At 52.5% G+C, this 19149-nt stretch overlaps 4 non-coding genes and 3 pseudogenes across 4 annotated transcripts; all 7 read left to right on the top strand.

Moving 5' to 3' along the window:
• The first annotated feature begins 4089 nt into the window (after positions 1-4089).
• On the top strand, positions 4090-4273 carry LOC123724722 (U2 spliceosomal RNA). Its single transcript, XR_006757238.1, has one exon. It is a non-coding gene; the product is annotated as a U2 spliceosomal RNA (small nuclear RNA).
• Positions 4274-4894: 621 nt separating this feature from the next.
• Positions 4895-5011, top strand: LOC123724788 (U5 spliceosomal RNA). The gene has a single exon (XR_006757264.1). It is a non-coding gene; the product is annotated as a U5 spliceosomal RNA (small nuclear RNA).
• Positions 5012-7766: 2755 nt separating this feature from the next.
• On the top strand, positions 7767-7941 carry LOC123724725 (uncharacterized; annotated as a pseudogene).
• Positions 7942-8633: 692 nt separating this feature from the next.
• Positions 8634-8750, top strand: LOC123724787 (U5 spliceosomal RNA). Its single transcript, XR_006757263.1, has one exon. It is a non-coding gene; the product is annotated as a U5 spliceosomal RNA (small nuclear RNA).
• A 2628-nt stretch (positions 8751-11378) lies between these two features.
• Positions 11379-11553, top strand: LOC123724709 (uncharacterized; annotated as a pseudogene).
• A 703-nt stretch (positions 11554-12256) lies between these two features.
• Positions 12257-12373, top strand: LOC123724786 (U5 spliceosomal RNA). Its single transcript, XR_006757262.1, has one exon. It is a non-coding gene; the product is annotated as a U5 spliceosomal RNA (small nuclear RNA).
• Positions 12374-14996: 2623 nt separating this feature from the next.
• Positions 14997-15171, top strand: LOC123724708 (uncharacterized; annotated as a pseudogene).
• The last annotated feature ends 3978 nt before the right edge of the window (positions 15172-19149 follow it).

Genomic DNA, 19149 nt, shown 5'->3' with positions numbered 1-19149 from the left:
GGGAGTGGGGGGACAGCATGTCGAGCGCCCTAGTTGAGGAGTTGAGGGGAATGGTGGAGGAGCTGGCGGAGAGGGGGAGTGGTGTCTCTCCGCTGCCTCCAAAGCCGAAGAAGAAAGGGAAGAGGGGGAGCTCGGCATGCTGTGAGAGGGAGGGGGTGAGGGGGTGAGGGGGTGGCCAAGCGTGTGATGGGGGAGGGAAGAACGCCTTTGGCATCGCTGTTTGCCTCAGCCCCCAACAGCTGGTGGAGGGAGACTCCCAGGGCGTGGCGCTGGGCTGGGTGTCGGAGGGGGGATCTCAACTCCTGCTTGGGGAGGTGGGATCTCCTGCTCTCGACCTCAGTCCAGCTGCCTTTAGGGAGAGAGGAGAGGAGGTTGTTGGTGGGGAACCCAGGATGCAGGGAACTCCAAGGCCTAACACCATACCTGCATCCTGGGTTGGAGAGATGGAGGAGGACGGGGGGACGTCAGGAGAGGAGAAGACGTCCCCGCCGGATGAGACGAAGCAGGGGAGCATCGGGTGAGTCTCCTGTTTTTTGTTATGTTTTGGGCTAAATTATGTTGATGTAGAGTTTTAATTTTTTTAAATGACATTTTCTGTTAATATTTTTAGTATAAATGTAAGGGGTTTGAGGGATTTTGTTAAGAGGAGGGCGGTTTTTAGTTTTTTGGAAGGGGTGGGTTTTGATGTTTGTTTTTACAGGAGGTTCACCTGAGGGATGGAGGGGATGTCATCAGGTTTAGTAGGGAGTGGGATAAGGGGGAATCAGTTTGGTGTATAGGTGGGGTTCATTCTACAGGGGTGGGGATTTTGTTTGGGAATAGGGAGGTGAAGGTGGAGGGAACGTTTGTTGTAATGCAAGGAAGGGTTATGGGGGTGGATGTCACTTTTAGGGATAGTAGGTATAGGTTAGTGGTGGTGTATGGGCCGCAGGTGGCGGCAGACAGGAGGGAGATGGTGGACTGTCTGACGCCCCTGTGTGTTACAAATAGGCACTTAGTGATAGGGGGGATTTTAACATAGATTTAGGCGTAGGGGGATAGTAGTGCAGGCGCCATCACCGGGCTAATGGCGTGCCATGGTCTGGTTGATGGAGGCCTGCACTCTACTCCGACAATGGCTGGTCCCACATGGCGCAACTCCCGGGGGGTTGCGCGGAGGCTCGACTCACATTTTCCTATCTAGGTCTTTGGGTCAGTTGTCTGGGCGGCTGTTGCCTGTGTTCTTCTCGGATCACGACGGGGTGCTCCTGCAGGTGGGGTCGCCAGTCTGCCTCTTCGGTAGGGGGGTACTGGAAATTAGATCGGGATGTGCTGGAGGAGCAAGCTTTCGTTGACACCTTTTTTGGTTTCTTTCGGGGGCTTGAAGGCCTCCGGTCCATGTCGAGGGGTGTTAGAGTGGTGGGATTTAGTTAAGGTAAGGATTAGGGCTTTTATAATAGGATATTGTAAGAGGAAAAAAGGGAGGAAAGGAGGGAGGTGGATCGTATCCAAAGGTTGCTCGAACTCGAGTACGAGGCAGGCAACCTCGGCGGGTCGATTGACTGGGAGAGATCCACTGACCTGAAGGCGCAGCTCAGGGAGCTGCAGGAGCGGAAGGCTCGAGCTTTCCTGGAGCGTGCGCATAATGGCTTTCTAGAACATAATGAGACTTGTTCCGCTATGTTCTTTAAGTCGGTTAGGGGCCAGACAGAGTAGGAAGATAATGCATGGGGTGAGGAAAGAAGATGGTAGCATAGTTAGAAAACCGGAGGAAATGGTCAGGGTAACAACTGATCATTTCCGAGGTTTATTTAAAGAGAGGGTAATAGATGTAGAGCAGGGAAATGTGTTTTTAGAACACTTGTCCCGGCGATTGCCGGAGGACATTAGAGATGTGATGGAGGCTCAGATCTCCCTCGAGGAGGTTGAGAGCGCTCTCAGGAGGATGGGAAAAGGGAAGGTACCTGGGATGGATGGGCTGCCGGCCGAGTTTTACCTCAAGTTTTGGGGTATACTTGGACCAGTGGTCCTCGAAGTCTTGAAGGCCATCCTTGAGACGGGGGTCCCGGGGGGATCAATGGCGGTCGGTGTGCTGTCACTTCTTTATAAGAAGGGGGAAGCAACTGACCTTGGCAACTGGCGGCCGTTGACCATGCTGTGCGTAGATTACAAGCTACTTGCAAAGGTTTTAGCGGACCGGTTGCGCACAGCCCTTCCCTACGTCGTCCATGAGGATCAGACGTGCGGGGTAGAGGGTCGCTCGATCAGATGGAACCTACAGTTGATCAGGGACTCCATCGCTTGGGTAGAAGATAGGGGGCTGCCTTTAATGGTAGCAGCGCTAGATCAGGCGAAAGCCTTTGATCGCGTGAATAGATCCTTTCTATTCAGGGTGTTAGGTAGATTAGGATTTGGGGAGAAGTTTATAGGATGGATCCGTACATTATATGTCGGAGCAGGGTGCCGAGTTAGTGTAAACAGTCACTTAGGTGACGTTTTTGACCTCTCGTCTGGGGTCAGGCAGGGATGCCCGCTCTCGGCTCTCCTCTTCGTTCTGTACATGGAGCCTCTGGGGGCTGCCATTAGGGCAGACACAGGGGTGGAGGGCTTGCTGATCCCTGGAAGTGGCGGTCTCCGTGTCAAGTTGACACAGTACGCCGACGACACATCCTTGCTGCTTTGCAAGGACTCGTGCCTGACAAGGTCCCTTGCCATTATTGGGGACTTCACCCGAGCGTCGGGGGCGGTTCTTAACCACGCGAAGTCTTCCGTTAAGTTTTTCGGAAGATGGAGTGGTAGGACGGATGTGCCCGGAGGGTTATCTCTCTGTAACGGGGCCCTGAGGATACTCGGGGTCCATTTTGAGACCTCCGTCTCAGCGACGCTGAACTGGAACATGGGCATCGCAGTGGTACAGAAGAAGCTAGCGATGTGGAGGGCTAGGTCTTTGTCCTTTTTAGGCAAGGTCCTGGTTCTCAAGGTGGATGTATTGCCATCTCTATTGTATTTGGCGTACATCTACCCATTGCCGGCTAGTCTGAGGAGGCCTCTAGTGAGGCTGGTGTTTCAGTTCATGTGGGGTGGCAGGTACGAGTGGGTCGCCAGGGCACGCATGATCTGTCCCATCGGGGAGGGAGGTAGGGGGGTACCACATCTCCCCCTCAAGCTGGACGCAATTTTTGTTTCATTTCTGTTGACGGAGCTTGCTCAGCCAGTACTGCACCCGTCCGGTTACCTCCTGCGGGTGTTCTTCTCGTATCAGGCGAGAAGCGTAATGGTGTGGTCTAACACGGGTCCTCGGGCGGAACAGCTGCCGTGGCACTTTGGCCATGCGGCCAAGTGGCTGCGTGCGCACCCCGAGGTTGAAGTCGCCCGAGTAGGTTTAGATCACAGGCACCTGTACGAGGAGGTTAGACGGGCAGTAAGTCCGGCACCTGTGGTGGGCATCCCGGCGGTGGTCTGGGAGGGAGTGCAGGCGCGGGGCCTGGACAACAGGCTCAAGGACCTGAATTGGTTGAGCCTCCACAAGTGTTTGCCGGTACGCTCCACCATGTACCGGCATAGCTTGGCGCGATCCCCCACCTGCCCAAGACTTTCTTGTGGCGGGGAGGAGACTGTGCGCCATGTCTTTTGGGACTGTGCCATTGCCGGAGTAGTATGGGCGAAGGCACGGGTGTTGTTAGGAAGGGTTAGAGGTGATTTTGTATTGACGTGGGCTAGGCTAGAGAGAGGTGTAGGGAGAGCGAGGGGCACGGATAGGGATAGGTTTCTGCTCTGGCTTCTCATGAGCCTCTTTAAGCGGGGGCTGTGGGAAGCCAGGCAGAACATGGTCAAGACAGGGAGAGATTGGGGGGTGGAAGGAATAGTGAGGAGGGTGGAAGGTGATTTGAGGGGGAGGATGAAGAGGGAGGAGAGGAAGTGGGGGCAGCATGCTGCCCGGGAGAGATGGAAGGGGGGATTAGGGCTGGGGTTATTCTAGATTAGGGACGGGGAGATAGGGAAAGGTAGTGTTTAGGATGACGGGGAGGGAAGATGCTCCCCTGAGTTTTTGTTTTGGGTTTTCGTTTGTTTTGTGAATTAAAAATACCATGATGGATTTACTTTGAATGAAAAATTTTTCTAAAAAAAAATCTAAAAAAAATCTGTTCTTATCAGTTTAATATCTGATACGTCCCCCATCGGGGGACTACATATTAAATGGATTTTTCGAACAGGGAGTCGGAAATGGGGCTTGCTCCGTCCGCTCCACGCATCGACCCGGTATTGCAGTACCTCCGGGAATGGTGCAACACTTTTCTCCCATTGTCAAGGAAAAAGAAATACACCAAATCTATGTAAAACAGCTAGCAGAAGAAGAGAAGGAATGAAAAAAGAAGAATCATCCAAACTGAAACAAGTGCGAAGCCCCCTTCATGGGGGTCCCCCGTTTTCCCGCCATTTTACTTAAAAAAAAAAAAAAAAAAAAAAAAATACATTGGCCAGGAGTGTGTGTGTGTGTGTGTGTGTGTGTGTGTGTGTGTGTGTGTGTGTGTGTGTGTGTGTGTTTTTGAGCCCCCAAAAAAATACAATCACTTCACCAGGATTGTGTGTGTGTGTGTGTGTGTGTGTGTGTGTGTGTGTGTGTGTGTGTGTGTGTGTGTGTGTGTTGTTTTTGAGCCCCCCAAAAAAATACAATCACTTCACCAGGATTGTGTGTGTGTGTGTGTGTGTGTTTTGAGCCCCCCAAAAATACAATCACTTCACCAGGATTGTCTGTCTGTCTGTCTGTCTGTCTGTCTGTCTGTCTGTCTGTCTGTCTGTCTTCTTTTTACCCACAGCCCTCGAAAACTTGGAAGAGTGGGTTCGGGGACCACCCGCGGGGACCCGGCCTAGAGTGCACCGTGTGTGTCTCGGGCCCCGACCTCTGACTTCCATACGACTCTGGTTTCTCTTCATTACGCACAAGCCTTTCGCCTTTTACTAAAGACTTCCGTGGAGAGGAACACTTACGAGTTCAACGTATTTTTGGAAGGGCTTTGCTTCTGGCAGAGCCCGGTATCTTGTTTCAAGAGAAATTGACAGAGATGACGCCGAGACTTTTGCTCAGGCGTTTGACTTGAAGCCGGCTGACCGACCGGCGTATTTTTTTCCACTCAAAGTAGTCGCTCGGGCAATTGAGTTCAAGCCCGACGATGACTGGTGTATTTGCCGGGCATTGAACAAATAGTCGCACTAGGATTAAAGAGCTAGTGACCTAACGACGCATTAGCGACTTTTTAAAAAAAAACACACCCGCCTGTCACCAGGGAAGCGTTGGGTGAGGAGGAGCCAACTTTTGCCAAACCGATGAGGTCTGCCGAGGCCCCCGGGGGCCCGGCGGGTGCAGGGGTCAATTTGTGGGTTATCGCTTCTCGGCCTTTTGGCTCAGATCAAGCTTGGTACCGAGGTGCCCCAAAGCCCGCTGAGCCAAAAGGTCGAAGGAAGGCCGGAGGGAGGAAAGGTTTGGAGTGTGGGAGACGGTTTTTTTTCAATTTTCAAAAATAATTTTTCTAGTGGCTTCTTTTTAAGAGAGCTTTTTTTTCAAGATGGCTCGACATGCTCCAAACAAGATGCCTGGAGTCGGGATAGCGAACACGGTGAGGTTCGCCTGGAGGAACAAGGAGATGGAGCCGTTTGGGAGGGAGACCTTTGGGAGAAAAATTTTGATTGGGATCCTAAAGTTGGAGGTGGGGGAAGTGTTGTGCCTCCAGGCGAACCCACTGGAGGTGGCTTACGACGTGACGCTCCACAAAGAAGACAGGTATGAGGACGTGATGAGGAGGGCGAGAGAAGTGGGAAAGGATGGACCGATGTGTCATTACGAGGTGACCAGCCTGGGAAAAACCAATTTCCGGGTGGTCACGGTTAACATGTATAACCCTCATGTGAAGGACGAGGAGGTGAGGACTTTCCTTGGGCGCTACATGGACAATGTCTCCTCGGCAAGGCTCCTCAGGGACTCCCTGGGCTTCTGGGATGGGAAGAGAGGATTCCAGGCGTTGCTCAGGGGAGGACCCTGAGGGGTTGGGGGGTTACCTCCATCCGCCGGCGATGTTCTCCCTGGGGGCTGACAGGGGGACGTTGTATTATGCACGTCAGCCCCCGTTCTGCAGGCGTTGTATGGCCTATGGTCATATCCTCGCCTCGTGCAGCACAAAGAAGTGCAGGTATTGTGGATCTGCGGAGCACGAGGCGAGGGACTGTGACGCGCCGAAGGCATGTCACGGGTGTGGCATGATTACGCACCTGTGGCGTGAATGCCCGGCGCGTCACCGGTCATACGCGTCTGCAGCTGGGGGGGGAGCGAGAGCCGGGGATGGGGGAAGAAGAGGAGGGGACAAAGAAACAAGAACTGGCACAGAGGAAAAGGACACACGGCGGGAGAAGAAGGACAGAGCGACAGTAGGAGAAGAAGAGGAAAAGGAAGAAGTGGACATGGTGGAATCGGAGGGGCGTGAGGCTGAAGGAGAGGAGGAGCAGGAGGCTGAAGGAGAGAAGGAGCAGGAGGAGGAAGGAGATAAGAGAGTGGAGGGGTCGGAGAAGACGGCGGTGGAGAAGGAGATGGAGAAGGGAACAGAGAGGGAGGAGATAGAGAAGACGGAGGTGGAGAAGAAAGAGACAGAAAGGAAGGAGACAGGGAAGAAGGTGGTGGAGAAGAAAGAGACAGAAAGGAAGGAGACAGGGAAGAAGGTGGTGGAGGAGAAAGAGACAGAAAGAAAGGAGACTGGGAAGACGGCGGTGGAGAAGAAAGAGATAGAAAGGAAGGAGACAGGGAAGAAGGTGGTGGAGGAGAAAGAGACAGAAAGGAAGGAGAGAGGGAAGAAGGTGGTGGAGGAGAAAGAGACAGAAAGGAAGGAGACAGGGAAGAAGGTGGTGGAGGAGAAAGAGACAGAAAGGAAGGAGACAGGGAAGAAGGTGGTGGAGAAGAAAGAGACAGAAAGGAAGGAGACAAGGAAGAAGGTGGTGGAGAAGAAAGAGAAAGAAAGGGAGGAGAAAGAGATGGCAGTGGTGGCGGGACCAGTAGGAGAAGGAGTGAAGGAGTGGGGGGACAGTAAAGAGGTGAGATCACGGGTGGAGGAGCTGAGGGAGATGGTGGGGGGGCTGCCGGACAATATGAATGAAGCGAGGGGGGTTGACGGACGAGGAAAGGAATGTTCCCTGGCTGCGCCCTCCACCAATAAAGAGACCTAAGAAGGGGGAGCGCCCGGAAAGCAGGAGGAAGAAGGGTGGTAAAAGGGTGGTGGTGAAGGAAGGGCAAGGGGGAGAGGATGCTGGGCCCTCGTGGGCTCCCTCTTCTTCCTGTTCCTTTACACCCCTGGCAGAGCTGGACCTCCCAGGCATGGCCCAGGATTGGGGGATGGAGGAAGGAGCAAGTTTTCTGTTTGGGGGCATGGGGTGCTCGGGTCTGAGTTCGGAGGAGGGCCGGGTGGTGGATTTGAGTGGGGGGCACAAGACACAGAGTGTGGGTGTGCCGGGAATTGTTTTTGTTTCTAGGGGAGAGGGGATGGTGGCCGACGGTGGAGCGTCAGGAGTGGAGGAGGCGTCCCCGTCGGTCGGGAGTATAGGGTGAGTGTTTAATTTTGGTTATTTGATATGTGTATGGGTTTTGGTTTGTAGGTGGGAAGGGGAGGGTAGATGCTCTCATGACGTTTTGGTTTTTGGGTTTGGTTATTGTTGAATAGTTTTGAAATGTTTATTTTGTGTTGATTGGAATTTGTATTTGAATTGATTGATGTGTGGAAAATTTTGGTTGGTTTGGAACGTAATAAATATATTTTGTAAAAAAAAAAATCTGTTCTTATCAGTTTAATATCTGATACGTCCCCCATCGGGGGACTACATATTAAATGGATTTTTCGAACAGGGAGTCGGAAATGGGGCTTGCTCCGTCCGCTCCACGCATCGACCCGGTATTGCAGTACCTCCGGGAATGGTGCAACACTTTTCTCCCATTGTCAAGGAAAAAGAAATACACCAAATCTATGTAAAACAGCTAGCAGAAGAAGAGAAGGAATGAAAAAGAAGAATCATCCAAACTGAAACAAGTGCGAAGCCCCCTTCATGGGGGTCCCCGTTTTCCCGCCATTTTACTTAAAAAAAAAAAAAAAAAAAAAAAAAAAAAATACATTGGCCAGGAGTGTGTGTGTGTGTGTGTGTGTGTGTGTGTGTGTGTGTTTTGAGCCCCCCAAAAATACAATCACTTCACCAGGATTGTTTGTGTGTGTGTGTGTGTGTGTGTGTGTGTGTGTGTGTGTGTGTTTTTTTGAGCCCCCCAAAAAAATACAATCACTTCACCAGGATTGTGTGTGTGTGTGTGTGTGTGTGTGTGTGTGTGTGTGTGTGTGTGTGTGTGTGTGTGTTGTTTTGAGCCCCCCAAAAAAATACAATCACTTCACCAGGATTGTGTGTGTGTGTGTGTGTGTTTTTTGAGCCCCCCCCAAAATACAATCACTTCACCAGGATTGTCTGTCTGTCTGTCTGTCTGTCTGTCTGTCTGTCTGTCTGTCTGTCTGTCTGTCTGTGACTTTTTACCCACAGCCCTCGAAAACTTGGAAGAGTGGGTTCGGGGACCACCCGCGGGGACCCGGCCTAGAGTGCACCGTGTGTGTCTCGGGCCCCGACCTCTGACTTCCATACGACTCTGGTTTCTCTTCATTACGCACAAGCCTTTCGCCTTTTACTAAAGACTTCCGTGGAGAGGAACACTTACGAGTTCAACGTATTTTTGGAAGGGCTTTGCTTCTGGCAGAGCCCGGTATCTTGTTTCAAGAGAAATTGACAGAGATGACGCCGAGACTTTTTGCTCAGGCGTTTGACTTGAAGCCGGCTGACCGACCGGCGTATTTTTTCCACTCAAAGTAGTCGCTCGGGCAATTGAGTTCAAGCCCGACGATGACTGGTGTATTTGCCGGGCATTGAACAAATAGTCGCACTAGGATTAAAGAGCTAGTGACCTAACGACGCATTAGCGACTTTTTTAAAAAAACACACCCGCCTGTCACCAGGGAAGCGTTGGGTGAGGAGGAGCCAACTTTTGCCAAACCGATGAGGTCTGCCGAGGCCCCCGGGGGCCCGGCGGGTGCAGGGGTCAATTTGTGGGTTATCGCTTCTCGGCCTTTTGGCTCAGATCAAGCTTGGTACCGAGGTGCCCCAGAGCTCGCTGAGTCAAAAGGTCGGAGATAGGAGGGCGGTATTTTTTGTTTTTGTTGGTTAGAATCTCTTCTGGGATTCTATTTGACAAGGTACTTTTGGGTTTTTCCTTCTTTTTTGAAAAGAGCAAGAGCAATATCGAGTGTGCCATTCTCCGGGAGGAAATGGCACGGAACACTACGTATACGTCGGTCCCTGGGATTGGACTTGCTAACACTATACGTTTTGCATGGAAGGAGAAAGATATGGAACCGTTGGGAAGGGAGGCATTCGGAAGGACCCTGCTGATGGGAGTGCTCAATTTGGGGGTAAAGGATGTGTTTTGCCTCCAGGAGAACCCTTTGGAGGTCGCCTACGACGTAACGTTTTACACAGAGGAGAAGCACGAGGAAATAATGCGGAAGGTGAAAGAAGTGGAGAAAGAGAGGCCCATGTGTCATTACATGGTGAAAAGCTTGGTGAAGAATAATTTTAGGTTGGTAACAGTTATCATGTATAATCCCCATGTAAAGGACGAGGACGTGAGGTCTTTCCTGGGGAAATACATGGACAATATATCCTCAGCGAGGCATCTCAAGGACTCCATTGGATTTTGGAATGGGAGGAGAAGTTTTCAAGCTCTCCTTAGAGAAGATCCGAAGGGCCTGGGAGGCTGCCTCCATCCTCCGGCTATGTTCTCCCTGGGGGCTGACCGGGGGACGTTGCATTATGCCCGTCAGCCTCCGTTCTGCAGGCGTTGTATGGCCTATGGTCATATCCTCGCCTCGTGCGGCACAAAGAAGTGCAGATATTGTGGATCTGCGGAGCACGAGGCGAGGGACTGTGACGCGCCGAAGGCATGTCACGGGTGTGGTATGTTAACGCACCTGTGGCGTGAATGCCCGGCGCGTCAGAGGTCATACGCGTCTGCAGCTGGGGGGGGAGCGAGAGCCGGGGATGGGGGGTAGGAGGGACCAAGAACCAAGTACTGGAACAGAGGGAGCGGACACACGGGTGGAAGAGGAGGAGAAAACGGAAGCGGGAGGAGAAAAAGAAGACAACAGCATAGTGGAAACGGAAGGGCAGGAGGCTGAAGGAGAGCAGGAGGAGGAAGGTGACAGGAGAGTGAAGGGGCCAGAGAAGACGGCTGTGGAGAGGAAGGAGACGGAGAAGGCAACAGAGAGGGGAGGAGACTGGGAAGACGGCGGTGGAGAAGAAAGAGACAGAAAGGAAGGAGACAGGGAAGACGGCGGTGGAGACGAAAGAGACAGAAAGGAAGGAGACTGGGAAGACGGCGGTGGAGAAGAAAGAGATAGAAAGGAAGGAGACAGGGAAGAAGGTGGTGGAGGAGAAAGAGACAGAAAGGAAGGAGAGAGGGAAGAAGGTGGTGGAGGAGAAAGAGACAGAAAGGAAGGAGACAGGGAAGAAGGTGGTGGAGAAGAAAGAGACAGAAAGGAAGGAGACAGGGAAGAAGGTGGTGGAGAAGAAAGAGACAGAAAGGAAGGAGACAGGGAAGAAGGTGGTGGAGAAGAAAGAGACAGAAAGGGAGGAGAAAGAGAAGGCAGTGGTGGCGGGACCAGTAGGAGAAGGAGTGAAGGAGTGGGGGGGACAGTAAAGAGGTGAAATCACGGGTGGAGGTGGAGAAGGAGGCAAGCTATGAAAACATTTTGCCTTTTACTCCACCACACAAGAGGTCGAAAAGAGGGGAGCGCTCAAGGAGGACGGGTGGTAAAAGAGGGAGGGGGGCAGATCAGGGTGGAGGGGAGGGGGAGGTTGCAGGGCCCTCTTGGGTTCCCTCTTCCTTCACCTTTACACCCCTGTCTGAGCTTGACCTTACAGGCATGGCCCAGGATTGGGCGATGGAGGGAGGCTTAAGCTCCCTGTTTGGGCTCGTGGGGTCCCCGGGCCGGAGTCAGGAGGAGGGCAGGGTGGTAGACCTAAGTGTGGGGTACGGGACGCAGGGTGAGCGTGTGTCGGGCGCTGTTACCGCATCCAGGGGAGAGGGGATGGCGGCCGACGGGGGAGCGTCAGGAGTGGAGAAGGCGTCCCCGTCGGTCGGGATGGGGTGAGTTTTTCTTTGATTTTTTGGTGTGGGTTTTGGTTTGTAGATGGGAAGGGGAGGGAAGATGCTCCCATGACTTTTGGTTTTTGGGGTTTGGTTATTATAGAATAGTTTTGAAATGTTTAATGGAATTTGTGTTTGAATTGATTGATTTGTATGAGATTTTTGTTGGGTTTTGAACGTAATAAATATATATTTTATTAAAAAAAAAATCTGTTCTTATCAGTTTAATATCTGATACGTCCCCCATCGGGGGACTACATATTAAATGGATTTTTCGAACAGGGAGTCGGAAATGGGGCTTGCTCCGTCCGCTCCACGCATCGACCCGGTATTGCAGTACCTCCGGGAATGGTGCAACACTTTTCTCCCATTGTCAAGGAAAAAGAAATACACCAAATCTATGTAAAACAGCTAGCAGAAGAAGAGAAGGAATGAAAAAAGAAGAATCATCCAAACTGAAACAAGTGCGAAGCCCCCTTCATGGGGGTCCCCCGTTTTCCCGCCATTTTACTTAAAAAAAAAAAAATAAAAAAATAAAATACATTGGCCAGGAGTGTGTGTGTGTGTGTGTGTGTGTGTGTGTGTGTGTGTGTGTTTTTGAGCCCCCCCCAAAAAATACAATCACTTCACCAGGATTGTTTGTGTGTGTGTGTGTGTGTGTGTGTGTGTGTGTGTGTGTGTGTGTGTGTGTGTTTTGAGCCCCCCCCAAAAAATACAATCACTTCACCAGGATTGTGTGTGTGTGTGTGTGTGTGTGTGTGTGTGTGTGTGGGTTTTTGAGCCCCCCCCAAAAAATACAATCACTTCACCAGGATTGTGTGTGTGTGTGTGTGTGTTTTTGAGCCCCCCCCAAAAATACAATCACTTCACCAGGATTGTCTGTCTGTCTGTCTGTCTGTCTGTCTGTCTGTCTGTCTGTCTGTCTGTCTGTCTGTCTGTCTGTCTGTCTGTGACTTTTTACCCACAGCCCTCGAAAACTTGGAAGAGTGGGTTCGGGGACCACCCGCGGGGACCCGGCCTAGAGTGCACCGTGTGTGTCTCGGGCCCCGACCTCTGACTTCCATACGACTCTGGTTTCTCTTCATTACGCACAAGCCTTTCGCCTTTTACTAAAGACTTCCGTGGAGAGGAACACTTACGAGTTCAACGTATTTTTGGAAGGGCTTTGCTTCTGGCAGAGCCCGGTATCTTGTTTCAAGAGAAATTGACAGAGATGACGCCGAGACTTTTTGCTCAGGCGTTTGACTTGAAGCCGGCTGACCGACCGGCGTATTTTTTTCCACTCAAAGTAGTCGCTCGGGCAATTGAGTTCAAGCCCGACGATGACTGGTGTATTTGCCGGGCATTGAACAAATAGTCGCACTAGGATTAAAGAGCTAGTGACCTAACGACGCATTAGCGACTTTTTAAAAAAACACACCCGCCTGTCACCAGGGAAGCGTTGGGTGAGGAGGAGCCAACTTTTGCCAAACCGATGAGGTCTGCCGAGGCCCCGGGGACCGAGCGGGTGCAGGGGTCAATTTGTGGGTTATCGCTTCTCGGCCTTTTGGCTCAGATCAAGCTTGGTACCGAGGTGCCCCAGAGCTCGCTGAGTCAAAAGGTCGGAGATAGGAGGGCGGTATTTTTTGTTTTTGTTGGTTAGAATCTCTTCTGGGATTCTATTTGACAAGGTACTTTTGGGTTTTTCCTTCTTTTTTGAAAAGAGCAAGAGCAATATCGAGTGTGCCATTCTCCGGGAGGAAATGGCACGGAACACTACGTATACGTCGGTCCCTGGGATTGGACTTGCTAACACTATACGTTTTGCATGGAAGGAGAAAGATATGGAACCGTTGGGAAGGGAGGCATTCGGAAGGACCCTGCTGATGGGAGTGCTCAATTTGGGGGTAAAGGATGTGTTTTGCCTCCAGGAGAACCCTTTGGAGGTCGCCTACGACGTAACGTTTTACACAGAGGAGAAGCACGAGGAAATAATGCGGAAGGTGAAAGAAGTGGAGAAAGAGAGGCCCATGTGTCATTACATGGTGAAAAGCTTGGTGAAGAATAATTTTAGGTTGGTAACAGTTATCATGTATAATCCCCATGTAAAGGACGAGGACGTGAGGTCTTTCCTGGGGAAATACATGGACAATATATCCTCAGCGAGGCATCTCAAGGACTCCATTGGATTTTGGAATGGGAGGAGAAGTTTTCAAGCTCTCCTTAGAGAAGATCCGAAGGGCCTGGGAGGCTGCCTCCATCCTCCGGCTATGTTCTCCCTGGGGGCTGACCGGGGGACGTTGCATTATGCCCGTCAGCCTCCGTTCTGCAGGCGTTGTATGGCCTATGGTCATATCCTCGCCTCGTGCGGCACAAAGAAGTGCAGATATTGTGGATCTGCGGAGCACGAGGCGAGGGACTGTGACGCGCCGAAGGCATGTCACGGGTGTGGTATGTTAACGCACCTGTGGCGTGAATGCCCGGCGCGTCAGAGGTCATACGCGTCTGCAGCTGGGGGGGGAGCGAGAGCCGGGGATGGGGGTAGGAGGGACCAAGAACCAAGTACTGGAACAGAGGGAGCGGACACACGGGTGGAAGAGGAGGAGAAAACGGAAGCGGGAGGAGAAAAAGAAGACAACAGCATAGTGGAAACGGAAGGGCAGGAGGCTGAAGGAGAGCAGGAGGAGGAAGGTGACAGGAGAGTGAAGGGGCCAGAGAAGACGGCTGTGGAGAGGAAGGAGACGGAGAAGGCAACAGAGAGGGAGGAGACTGGGAAGACGGCGGTGGAGAAGAAAGAGACAGAAAGGAAGGAGACAGGGAAGACGGCGGTGGAGACGAAAGAGACAGAAAGGAAGGAGACTGGGAAGACGGCGGTGGAGAAGAAAGAGATAGAAAGGAAGGAGACAGGGAAGAAGGTGGTGGAGGAGAAAGAGACAGAAAGGAAGGAGAGAGGGAAGAAGGTGGTGGAGGAGAAAGAGACAGAAAGGAAGGAGACAGGGAAGAAGGTGGTGGAGAAGAAAGAGACAGAAAGGAAGGAGACAGGGAAGAAGGTGGTGGAGAAGAAAGAGACAGAAAGGAAGGAGACAGGGAAGAAGGTGGTGGAGAAGAAAGAGACAGAAAGGGAGGAGAAAGAGAAGGCAGTGGTGGCGGGACCAGTAGGAGAAGGAGTGAAGGAGTGGGGGGACAGTAAAGAGGTGAAATCACGGGTGGAGGTGGAGAAGGAGGCAAGCTATGAAAACATTTTGCCTTTTACTCCACCACACAAGAGGTCGAAAAGAGGGGAGCGCTCAAGGAGGACGGGTGGTAAAAGAGGGAGGGGGGCAGATCAGGGTGGAGGGGAGGGGGAGGTTGCAGGGCCCTCTTGGGTTCCCTCTTCCTTCACCTTTACACCCCTGTCTGAGCTTGACCTTACAGGCATGGCCCAGGATTGGGCGATGGAGGGAGGCTTAAGCTCCCTGTTTGGGCTCGTGGGGTCCCCGGGCCGGAGTCAGGAGGAGGGCAGGGTGGTAGACCTAAGTGTGGGGTACGGGACGCAGGGTGAGCGTGTGTCGGGCGCTGTTACCGCATCCAGGGGAGAGGGGATGGCGGCCGACGGGGAGCGTCAGGAGTGGAGAAGGCGTCCCCGTCGGTCGGGATGGGGTGAGTTTTTCTTTGATTTTTTGGTGTGGGTTTTGGTTTGTAGATGGGAAGGGGAGGGAAGATGCTCCCATGACTTTTGGTTTTTGGGGTTTGGTTATTATAGAATAGTTTTGAAATGTTTAATGGAATTTGTGTTTGAATTGATTGATTTGTATGAGATTTTTGTTGGGTTTTGAACGTAATAAATATATATTTTATTAAAAAAAAAATCTGTTCTTATCAGTTTAATATCTGATACGTCCCCCATCGGGGGACTACATATTAAATGGATTTTTCGAACAGGGAGTCGGAAATGGGGCTTGCTCCGTCCGCTCCACGCATCGACCCGGTATTGCAGTACCTCCGGGAATGGTGCAACACTTTTCTCCCATTGTCAAGGAAAAAGAAATACACCAAATCTATGTAAAACAGCTAGCAGAAGAAGAGAAGGAATGAAAAAAAGAAGAATCATCCAAACTGAAACAAGTGCGAAGCCCCCTTCATGGGGGTCCCCCGTTTTCCCGCCATTTTACTTCCCTGTCACCAGGGAAGCGTTGGGTGAGGAGGAGCCAACTTTTGCCAAACCGATGAGGTCTGCCGAGGCCCCCGGGGGCCCGGCGGGTGCAGGGGTCAATTTGTGGGTTATCGCTTCTCGGCCTTTTGGCTCAGATCAAGCTCGGTACTGCGGTGCCTCAAAGCTCGCTGAGTTAAAAGCCGATGGCCGGAGGGCGGTGAGAGAGTTTTAGATTTTTGGCGGGAAAAATCAAAACAAATTTAAAATACAGCCATACCGAAATGGCGGGTAGCGGGAACACAGGGTCGGTTCCGAGGGCCGGACTAAAGAACACAGTAAGATTTGCATGGAAGCAAGAAGGAGAAGTAAGGATGCCGAGGGACACCTTTGCGAGGACCGTGTTGATGGGGGCGCTATCTCTGAAAGTCCCAGATGTGATGTGCCTGCAGGGGAACTCAATGGAGGAGGCATACGATGTAACTTTCTACACGGAAAGTAAGAGTGATGAAGTAATGGAGAAGGTAAAGGTGGCAAAGGGGGAGAGACCTCTGTCCTTTTTCAACATCGTGTGCCTGGCAAGAAGGAATTTTAGAACAATAAATATACATATGTATAATCCACACGTGACGGATATGGCAGTGGCAGCCTTTTTGGGTCGCTACTGCGAGGTAACATCGGGAGCCAGATATGTAAAGGACTCGCTGGGCTTCTGGAACGGCCGCCGCCAATTCCAGGTGCTCCTAAGGGAAGATCCGGGGGGTTTGAGGGCTTTTTGCATCCCCCTGCGGTGTTTTCTTTAGGGTCGGACAGAGGCATGCTGTTCTATGCTCGTCAGCCACCTTTCTGCAGGAAATGCAGGGAGTACGGGCATGGAACAGCTTCATGTGGGCTGGTAAAATGCAGGTTTTGCATGTCGGAGGAACATGAGGCCAAAAATTGTACGGCACCAAAAGAATGTCATGGGTGTGGCAGTAAGCAGCACCTGTTTCGAGAGTGCCCGGCGAGGCAACAAACATACGCGGCAGCGGCTGCTGGGGGAAGGATGGCCGGAGGAAAGGGCGTGGAGGAGAAGAGGAGGCTAGGAGAAGGGGACCTAGGTCACAGGCCGGAAGAGGCAGCAAGGAGGATGGTGAGTGGGGAACCGGAGAAGCAAGCCCGGTCCTTGCCAGCTCCAAACGTCGGGGGTAAGGTCGTTTTGGAGAGGTCATCGGTGGAGGTGGTCCCGGAGACCCAGGTGTCAACGGGTACTCAATCCATCAGTAGGCCGCCGGGAGAGGTTGGTGGAGCAACGGGAGAGTTGGGCTCATCCCTCGACGAAGTCTTCATAGATGAAGAGGCTTTCGGGGCCCTCGTGGGGGAGATGAGGGAGATGGTGGAGGAGATCCAGGTCTCACAAACGAGGACGGCGGAATGGGGGTCCATCTCGCCATTGCCAGCCACTCCAAGAACGAAGAGGGACACATCCACAGCACAGCAGGCCCAGCAGGAGTCAGGGCTGTTATTGGAATCGGGTGAGGCCCGGAGGAAGAAAAAGAAAAAGAGGCTTTCCCTCGAGACGGGAGAGGGCCAGAGTGGGCTGGAAGGGGTGGGGAGGGTATTTGGGGACAGTGCCACAGAGGTGACTCCCCTGTCACCGCGGGTCTCATCTCTCACACCCACCCAGATGGAAATAGATCTGGTGACCCCTGCGCTGTGTATGCCCGATGGTGATGGGGTGTCTCAGGCTTTTTCAGGGACGCCGGGACCCCCCATCCACAACCCCAACCCCTTACCTGCATCTTGGGCTTCTCAGAGGGGGGACGCAGTGGATGGGGAGGCCTCAGAGGTAGCGGGTCAAGGGTTTTTGTCCGTGGATGTACGAGGGGTTGGGGAGATGGTCAGTACTGCCGAGGTGTCTTCCCTGTCCTCGCGGGGTCCATCTCTCCCAATCATCCGGATGGACGCGGACCTGTCGTCCCCGGGGCTGTTTTTGCCAGATGGGGATGGGGTGTCTCAGGTTAATTCTGGGACGCCGGGACCCCCCATCCCCAACCCCTTCCCTGCGTCATGGGGTTCTCAGGAGGACGGTATGGGGGTGGGAGGGTTGGGGGGGCCTCGGGGGCTGCTGGTCCAGCGTCCATGATCGATGAGGACCTTTACCCACCAGACAGAGTGAGTACTTGAACCCTGCACCTGGTTGATTTTTCTTTTTAAATGTGCAACCATGGCAAACATTCAAATAATGACTATGAATGTTCGGGGTCTAAGGGACACTGTAAAGAGAACTGCTGTTTTTAGTTGTTTATCAAACATATGTTTTACCTTTTGTTTCTTGCAGGAGGTACATCTAAGGGATGGGGGGGATGTAGAGCAGTTTAAAAAGAGTGGGTAAAAGGGGAAGTCGGTGTGGAGTGTGGGGGGTGTCCACTCATCAGGGGTTGGGATTTTGTTTGGGACTAGGGAGGTGAAGGTGGAAGGCACGTACGTTGCAATGCAGGGGAGGGTTTTGGGGGTGGACATAACGTTAGGGGATTTTAGACTTAGGATTATAGGGGTATACGGGCCACAGACGGTGCCAGAGAGAAGGGAGATGGTGGAGAGTCTGGCACCTCTGTGTGCCACAAACAGAGTTTTGATAGTGGGAGGGGATTTTAATGTAGAATTAGGAGGGGTAGGGGATAGTAGCGTGGGGGCCATCACCGGACTTATGGCAAGCCATGGTCTGGTGGATGGAGGCCTTAACACTACTCCGGCGCTAGCAGGTCCCACGTGGCGTAACTCTCGGGGGGTCGAGCGGAGGCTGGACTATGTATTTCTACCCAAATCCTTGGGGCTTTTGTCTGGGCGTCTGCTGCCTGTGTTTTTCTCGGATCACGACGGGGTACTCCTTCGGGTCAAGGCGCCTGTCTGCCTTTTCGGTAGGGGGGTACTGGAAGCTCGACCGGGATATCCTGGAGGAGCGGGCTTTTGTAAATGTTTTTTCTGTTTTTTTCGGGGCTTGAGGGTCTCCGGCCAATGTGCGGAGGGGTTTTGGAATGGTGGGAGGTAGTTAAGGTAAGAATTAGGGTATTTATTATTGGTTTTTGTAAGAGGAAGGGGAGAGAGGAGAGAAGGGAGGTGGAGCAGCTCCAACGTTTACTCGATCTTGAGTACGAGGCTGGTAACCTCGGTACTTCGATGGACGTTGAGCACGCTACCAGCCTCAAGGCTCAGCTCAGGGAGGTGCACGAGCGGAAGGCCCGTGCTTTCCTGCAGCGCGCACACTCTGAGTTTATAGAGCAGAATGAGACCTGCTCTGCAGTGTTTTTCAAATCAGTTAGGGAAAAGCAGATAAGACAGGTTTTTTATGGGGTGAGGGATGGACAGGGTAGGGTGGTTAGGGAGCCGGAGCAGATGGTCAGGGTGGCAACTGACCATTTCGGGGGTTTTTCCAGGAGAGGGTAGTAGAAAAAGAGCAGGGTACCGTGTTCTTAGAACACTTGTCCCGGCGTGTGCCGGAGGACATTAGAAAGGCGATGGAAGCCCCAATAACACTAGAGGAGGTGGAGAGCGCCCTCAAGAGGATGGGGAAAGGGAAGGTGCCTGGGATGGATGGGCTGCCGGCTGAGTTTTACCTCAAGTTTTGGGGTATGCTTGGACCGATGGTCCTCGAAGTCCTGACGGCCGTTCTCGAGACTGGAGTCCCGGGCAGGTCGATGGCTGTAGGTGTGCTGTCCCTCCTCTACAAGAGGGGGGACGCCGCCGACCTTAGCAACTGGCGGCCGTTGACCATGCTGTGCGTAGATTACAAGATACTAGCTAAGGTCATGGCAGACCGTTTGCGCACAGCCCTTCCCTACGTTGTCCATGAGGATCAAACGTGTGGGGT

This window comes from Salmo salar, chromosome ssa10 (assembly GCF_905237065.1).
Source record: "Salmo salar chromosome ssa10, Ssal_v3.1, whole genome shotgun sequence".
In the NCBI taxonomy this organism is placed as follows: domain Eukaryota; kingdom Metazoa; phylum Chordata; class Actinopteri; order Salmoniformes; family Salmonidae; genus Salmo; species Salmo salar.
The sequence above is the reverse complement of the archived record's forward strand: the minus strand, read 5'-3'. Positions and strand labels throughout refer to the sequence as shown.